At 45.3% G+C, this 7,466-nt stretch overlaps 1 protein-coding gene across 4 annotated transcripts in view; it reads right to left on the bottom strand.

Annotated features, from left to right (window-relative positions):
* Positions 1-4,965, bottom strand: part of TMEM108 (transmembrane protein 108) — a 173,303-nt gene extending 168,338 nt beyond the window's left edge. For 2 of the 4 annotated variants that reach the window (XM_030009684.2, XM_030009686.1), the window contains exon 1: positions 4,823-4,963. The gene's annotated coding sequence lies outside the window, so the exon portion shown is untranslated. Of the gene's footprint in view, positions 1-4,248; positions 4,313-4,822 lie in introns of all 4 variants that reach the window. The other 2 variants (XM_030009685.1, XM_030009687.2) reach the window with 2 other exon arrangements.
* Between the last annotated feature and the right edge of the window lie 2,501 nt (positions 4,966-7,466).

The following is a 7,466-nucleotide window of genomic DNA, read 5'->3' on the forward strand; positions in this document are numbered from 1 at the left end:
AAAGTCTGCCTTAATAGACAGAGCTTAGTAAAGCAATGTGAGCTGCCCAGCCAAACTTTTTATTAAATCATACCAAAACTGCCAGAACTAGGCCATTGCAAAGACCGTTGAAAAGGAAAGTGTCCTGGCTGCCCTGGAGGTGTATATACCAACCTCAGAAAAAAACTGACACATCCTTTTTGATTCATACTAATGTCATTGTTTATAGTTGCAGGATGCATTAAATCCTGCTTAAATTACAAAGCATAGGAGCACGTGTAGATTGACATTCAAGACTGTGGTCTTCCCCCAATAGCATTATAATGAGGCTGAGGTAAACCAGCCTGCTGCAGCCAGCATACTGGCTCCAATTGCCCGCATCCCCCTGCATTCCCACCAACCCCTCCTCCTACCCTTTTCTCTTCTTCCTCCTTTCTTATTTAGTCCTCCCTCTCCTTTTGTACCAGTACAGGTTGGAGTCCAACTGGCTGGGAAAACAGCTTTGCAGAGAAAGACCTGGGAGCCCCAGTGGCCAACAAGTTGACCATAAGCCAGAAGCATGCCCTTGTGACAAAGAAGGGAGAGGAAAGAATGTGGAGCCAGACTCTTCTCAGGGGTGCCCAGTGAAAGAACAAGAGGCAACAGGCACAAACCGAAACACAAGCAATTCCATTTAAACATAAGAAACTCTCGCTGTGAGGGTGGTCCTACACAGGGTACAGGTCACTCAGAGAGGCTGTGGAGTCTTCACCCCCGGAGACTGGAGATACTCAAAACCCAGCTGGTCACAGCCCCATGCAGCCTGCTCTACATGCTTTGAGCAGAGGGTTGGACCAGAGAACCTCCAGAGGTCCCTGCAACCTCAGCCATTCTGTGAGCCTGTCAACAGAGCCCTGCTCCCTAATTATTTTTATTTTTTTTTTTAAACAAGTGTGTTACTGACATAGCTAAGTTGAAAACCTGATCCTGAACAGTGGGACAAGAATTTCATTTGAGGTCTCCACACTTTATGGATGGAACAGACTGATGGAACAATGACTTTGAAAATTAAACTAGATGTTAGAGGTGCTCCTTACTCTACCAATCATACAAATCCACTTGTGTTTTTCTTAGAAAAGAAAGCTCCAGTGGTCACTGCTGCTTGCAGCAAGATCAGTAGTTCTGCTTGCAGCATTTAATGAATTGCCCACTTGTGGCATTATGTTTATGTCTTGCTCTTTATATCACGCTCCCAAATGGAGACTGCCAAAGCAATTTTAGTTAGCAAATCTTTTCCTCAGCATCACAGCATACTGGATAAAACCTGCTTTCTGATGCAGAAGGAATGATGAGAGAGCATAGAGAATTCATCCCCATAATAAAAAACAAGTCGGACCCTTACTCAGTGCTCAAGAGAGCTTTGCAAAGGAAAATTGGTAGGTGTGCCAGCTCATACGCTTCTTTCAGGGAATGCTATCAGCAAACCAAAGGTCCCAATGAGTGCTTTAACTATGGATTACATATACTGTCATCAGTGGCAAGGACTACCCAGTATCAAGCAGAGATGCATCATGTTCTTACCCAGAGAGGTGGTTAAGTCTTCTACATAATTCAGTTCCTCAGTCAGCCAGGAACAGGAGGTGGGTCATTCTTTCCCACACCCATCACTCCTTATTGCAACAGTTACCATATTCCTGTCATTAGAGATCTACAGGTAACACCTCTGACCTCAACATTCTGAGTTCTAGTACCTCAAACTCAAGTTTGAAAAGCTTTATTTACAACAGGCTACAAAGTAGGTCCAAAATTACAACCTGGTCTCACTCCTACTTCTTTTGAAGAATAACTCAGTCTTCAGTCAGCCAAGAGAGTCAACTATGAAGCTTTCTTTTTGTGGATGTTAAGTTAGAAACTTAACAGCAATTTTCATTTTTCCTATTTTGTATATGTACTGCGGCCAGCACATGCCTCCAGCCGAGCTATGTACAGGTACCCCACAGTAACTGTGCTGTCTAATGGTTTCCTTGGAATAATTCAGAGAATGACAAGATAGTTTTTTGTTCACTTCAATTACTACTGATTTTAAGTTAACTGTCTTCAGTATCACAGTCATAAATTTGCACCCTATCACTCAAAGCAGATCTGTTGCAGACACCACACTGTCTTTAGTTGTGCTGCACCACGCAGCTGAGCTTTGGATGCAAAAACTTAGTATCTATTCATAAGTTTGTTGGTTATTAATTCATTTAGTTGTTTAGTAAATACAGCCAGGCATACCAGTTCATACATTCCACAAACAAGGATGTCATGAAACAATTCAGTGGAAGTTTTTACACAGATCCATCAACTCTGACCAGAATAAATCATTTGCAAGTACATACACTAGAATTTATGTGTACATTAATTGCCTCTATTTACCTGGCAATTGATTAATCCGATTTACAGCATGGACAAAACCTCCAGTCCATCTATAATCCTCAGAGAAGTATTTGTTTACCTGCAATGAGCTAGACTGGAGCATGAGTTGGTTGGGTTTTGCTGACGCAACTAAAGTCTGTTGCATGTCTACCAAGGATTCGGCTTAGCTAAGCTCTTGCTATGGGCAGCTGCAGGCTGTGAAGAAATGCAATCTGTGCTGATTCAGCTTATCTGTTAAGGCAAAACTCAACCCTGGCAAGACCTCCAAGGGAAGGCAGCACCAGAGCAGACGCTACAGCACAAGCACTTAGGAATATTGCCTCCTGTTGCCAGGAGAGGAAAGATTGCCCAGTGTTTTCAAACTTTTTAAGGCAGTCAGTGTCAATACATAAAACATCTTTAATGTATGCACATTACTGCAGCTATTTTAGCATTATATTGGCACATCAGTTTTATCAGCAGAAATAAAAGGCTTTGTCAATAATAAGCTTGAGTTTTCTTTTATTCTGCATTATGCTATTGTAACTGCAGATCCTGTATACAATCGCGTAATTGCATCTCTACTGTTGTAACACTTATAATTGCCTTCCCTCTTTCTTTAATCTCTCCAGTGGAAAGACTAAAGTTCAAACTATTCCGTATCTGGCATTAATCTAGAGAACATCAGTTTACAAGGGTAGAGTAAATTCCATCAGCCCTAATAGGATTAAAAGTATTTCTGCAGTTTTCAAATCCTCCGAAGTAACAAATATTTTTTAAAGGAATAGGTGGTGTTCACACAGCTGATTAGCATGGTCCGCCACAACCAGAATAGCTGGTAAGAAATTTACCATAATAATTTCACTGCATCTGCATCAAAGATTACTTTATGATTAGGACCTACAGTAAATCTGCTACATAAACTAGAAGAGAATAGGTCACTCTGGGGCAACAGCATAGTAGGCAATAGCCAATTGCTTGCATGTGTAGATTTAGGTCTAATTAATATATTTTTTAAGTAAAGTCACTAGAATATTTTCAGATACAGATACCGTCACTGTTACTATACTGTTACCTATTCCTGCAATTTATCTGGTTAAAATCACTCTGCAAATGTAAGAGTCAGAACTTAATATAGATTTGAGCTGTTGTATCTGCTTTCCAGATGTACTGCTGCAAAGCATTAGGAGAAAATTACAGCTTTTTAAAAATTTGCCTTTGAATTGCATTCCTTAATCTACTGTTTTGCCCCCCCCCAGCTGTAAAATGACAGCCTCATTCATCAGAAGCACGTTCCCATTGCTGATTTACCTCCTGAGGCAGTCAAAGGGTCATTTTTAAACATTAAATTGGCAATAGGATAAAGAAGGACTGATCCTACTTGCTTTAATTAGCGGCTTTTTCCACAGAAGCCTCTCCATAGAAAGGACTCCCTCCATAGACCTTGAATGCCTGACTGCTTTCTGCAGTTGAGAGGTGGATTTTCTCTGTTAGATTATATATTTTGTAGTTCCGCTGCACAAGCACAGCCATTTATTCATAGCATAGTTCAGTTTCCTTCCCAATTTTTCCTGTAGAAGTCAGTTGAATCCTTAATTACTTATCCACAGCTGTTTTATCTCGGTTATAACCCATCTACTCAATCTATGCTTTAAAATATTTTCCTGAAACAGTCATGTGGCCCCTCCTACTATTTGAGAGAAATATATGAAGGCTACCTCCGTAAACTGCCTGTCACAGTACTACAACAGGCTTTTTCAATTGGCTACGCTTCGAGACCTGTTTTAAAAAAGGATGCTGTCTTTCATGCAGCGTTCTACTTTAAATACAATATGCAAGCCACAGGCTCCCAGCTCATTACGATATGGAGCAGTCTCGTGCCTTCGGTCATACGTTACCACTACGCATCTCAGCAAACATATGCCCACTGGTCGTGACAAGCACCTTCTAGCTCCTGCTTAAAGAAAAAAAATAAAATATCCTGCCTTCTGCAAGAGATATGACGCTTTTCATGCAATGATGGCTATTAATGTCACCTTCCCTCGCAGATCCCACCCATTCAAACAGCGTGGAAACAATCCATACGCGATTTTCACTACGTGCCTACCCCTGAAACCGCTTATTCACACGTAGCCGAGCCCACCGAGACGCAGGAGCACAGCCACAACGCAACGCTTTCTGAACTACCAAACCACCGGGCAGTTGCCACTTCAGATCCCATCTCCCAGAACGAGGAGAACAAGGCGAAAACCGATCAGCAGACGCATCTCGGAAGCGGAGCCCCATCCTCCCCCCAGCCCTCCCTCCTTCCCTCCAGGGCTTCTGCTGCCGAACCCAGCCCCGCGGCACCCGCCCCGGCGGCCGAGCTCCGCGAAGAAGGAGCCGGCTGCCGCCCCTGCGGCTGCTGAACTCCGCTGCCGCTGCCGCTCCTGCTGCTGCTGCTGCTGCTGCTGCTGCTGCTGCTTACCTCCGCCGCGGCGCCGGCGGCGGCTCCCCCCGCGCTGCGGAGCCAGCGGCGCTGCCGGCGGGCACGCACCGCCGCACGCTGCTGCTCCCCCGCCGGCGCGGGCGGGGCTCCCGCCGGCCCGGCCTCCCCGGGACGGGTCCCCGGCTGCGGCGGGGGCGGGGGGAGGCGGGGGCGCGGAGCGGCGAGGGCGGCCAATGCAACTGAGGAGCCGCTGTGGCGGCGGGGGAGATCGGGGCAGGGTTTGGGAGGGAGATCCGGGCAGGGGTCTGGGAGAGCTCTCTGGGATTAGCGGTAACCGCGCCGAAGGGGCAAGTGCGGTACTTAGGGGGCCGGGCTGGAGAGGTGAAATGCGCAGCAAAAGCAGGTGAGAGGAACGCGCCGTTACAACGAGAGTACGGGTGGCTGCTGCGGCGGTTTGCTCCGTACAGCCCCTTTCGCTACAGGCAGTGGGTTGTCCGAAATCCGGACAGCGTTGTACCTACCACTCCGGCTCACGGCAGGGCTGGCGTGCTTTCAGGGCAACTCCTGCCGCTTTGGAGGCGGCTGGAAGAGAGCCACCCCCCGAGTTCGGACGCGCCCCGCAGGCAAGGCAGGGTTTCCGCGGGCCTTGGTGTGCCGGCTCCGGGAGAAACGGAGCCTCGGGAGCGCACATCCAGGGACGGGCCAGCTCCCGACACAGGTCCCTGCCGGTTTAACGCCTTACCCTACGCGCTGCTGCTTGCTGAGAACTGTAAGCCTTCGTTCATCTTCCCTCATTAACCAGAATCGTATTGGTTTGTATTTTTCTGTATTCACCGACAGAGGGAAAAAGCCTACCTGTTTTACTTACCTTTTTTGCCCTGGGTTTTCTACTGCTACACAATTATTAACAACCAATACAAACCTGCTACATCTGTCTTCTGCCGGTGTAGGCTATCTTACTTTTCATTTCTTATTACTTTAATGGAAATGTTGCGTGTGTCAGGAATCCAGGACTTAAGAGTGGAAAGTGGTACATGCGGCTTCAGACATACATGGTAGGTCACAGCAATCATAGAATGGTTTGGGTTGGAAGGGACCTTTACAGGTCATCTAGTCCAAACCCCCCCTGCAACAAGCAGGGACATCTTCAACTTGATCAAGTTGCTCAAAGGCCCGTCCAACCTGACCTTGAATGTTTCCAGGGATGGGGCATCTACCACCTCTCTGGGCAGCCTGTGCCAGTGTTTCACCACCCTCATTGTAAAAATTTCTTCCTTATATCTAGTCTGAATCTACCCTCTCTTAGATTAAAACCATTACCCCTTGTCTTACCGCAACTGGGCCCATTAAAAGGTTTGTCCCCATCTTTCTTATAAGCCCTCTCTAAGTACTAAAAGGCCGCAGTAAGGTCTCCCCAGCTGCCTGGTCACTCAGCATTTCATTCCAGAGGCTTTGCAATGTTTGCAGTCTTCCTTCCAATTAAAGAAAGAGTTGCTGCTGGTAAAATATTACCAACATTGAAACTATGGATTATTCAATGAGACTGTCACTTGTAAGTGCAAGAGCATCAACCACTGCCTTGTTTTTATGGCTTTAGCTTCTCTTTTCTTCTTTTGCCCAATATTTCCTTTGAGTTGCTGCATACTAATAACAAAATGAATGGCTGAGTCCATGTCACACACCCACAACTAACAACATCTGTAGTCAGTTATGTTTTCAAATCATAGTACAAATATGAAATAATGAGGCTAAATGTGCTGATTGAGCTGTAATAATGGAGTAACCCATTACTGACTAGAAGCATAAGATTCCTAGCCTCCTATATGATGAGCAAATAGATGTAAGGACAATTTCTCAGATCAGCATCCTGAATTATGTCTCCCAGTCTGTGGAGACACCAGTTTATAATACCCGAACTAAGTACACTGATGACCAGCTTATAGACTCCATAACATAGTCAATAGCATTTAGAGCTATAGAGGAGGAGGGAGATAGTGCTGCAACGTTTGGCAACAAAGGGTCTGCATACCTAAAATAAATCTTTCCATCTACATTAAGTGCCCAGCTAAGGACTGCAAAAATCCTGGCTGTAAACGCCCAGTTCAGCTTTGCAATAGGCAGTGCTTTCTAGCAATCAGTGGGATCAAGCATGTCCTCTCTGAGGAAGCTTCGCTTGCCACAAACCCTTTAAAAGTTTGTTTTTCCAGGTTTTATGCACTTACTGTACCTTTGCTAGCAGTGAAGCTGGTAGTAGCAGGAATATTACTGGCGGTGGATAACAGGGCTTCATATCCTTGTCTGACAGAGTAGACCTGATGCAGAGATGGTGTTGGAAATGGAGTAACTGTTCTTAGCTCAAGAAGAACAGGTTTCTTTTCGCTAGAAATTAAACCTCAATCCAGATTCAAAGAGAAAAGGAGCATCACTTAGCCTAATCTTCCTGCTGCCCTATACAGAATAAGGTAACAGTCTGAAGTTAAAAAGCACCCCTATGCTCCACACAGAGGGGATTTGTTTTGCAGAATGGCCATCAACTCTGATAACTTTTCAAAATAATTTTGTTTTGTAAAAGTTTTTCTATAGCTGCTTAGTGCAATTCAGGAGGAAATCTCAGCTGCTGAGAAAACATTATCCTACGGTTGACATAGACCACATATGGAAACCATGTTTCAGAGAAATCACT

The sequence above is a fragment of the Aquila chrysaetos genome, chromosome 3, assembly GCF_900496995.4.
Source record: "Aquila chrysaetos chrysaetos chromosome 3, bAquChr1.4, whole genome shotgun sequence".
Classification (NCBI taxonomy): Eukaryota; Metazoa; Chordata; class Aves; order Accipitriformes; family Accipitridae; genus Aquila; species Aquila chrysaetos.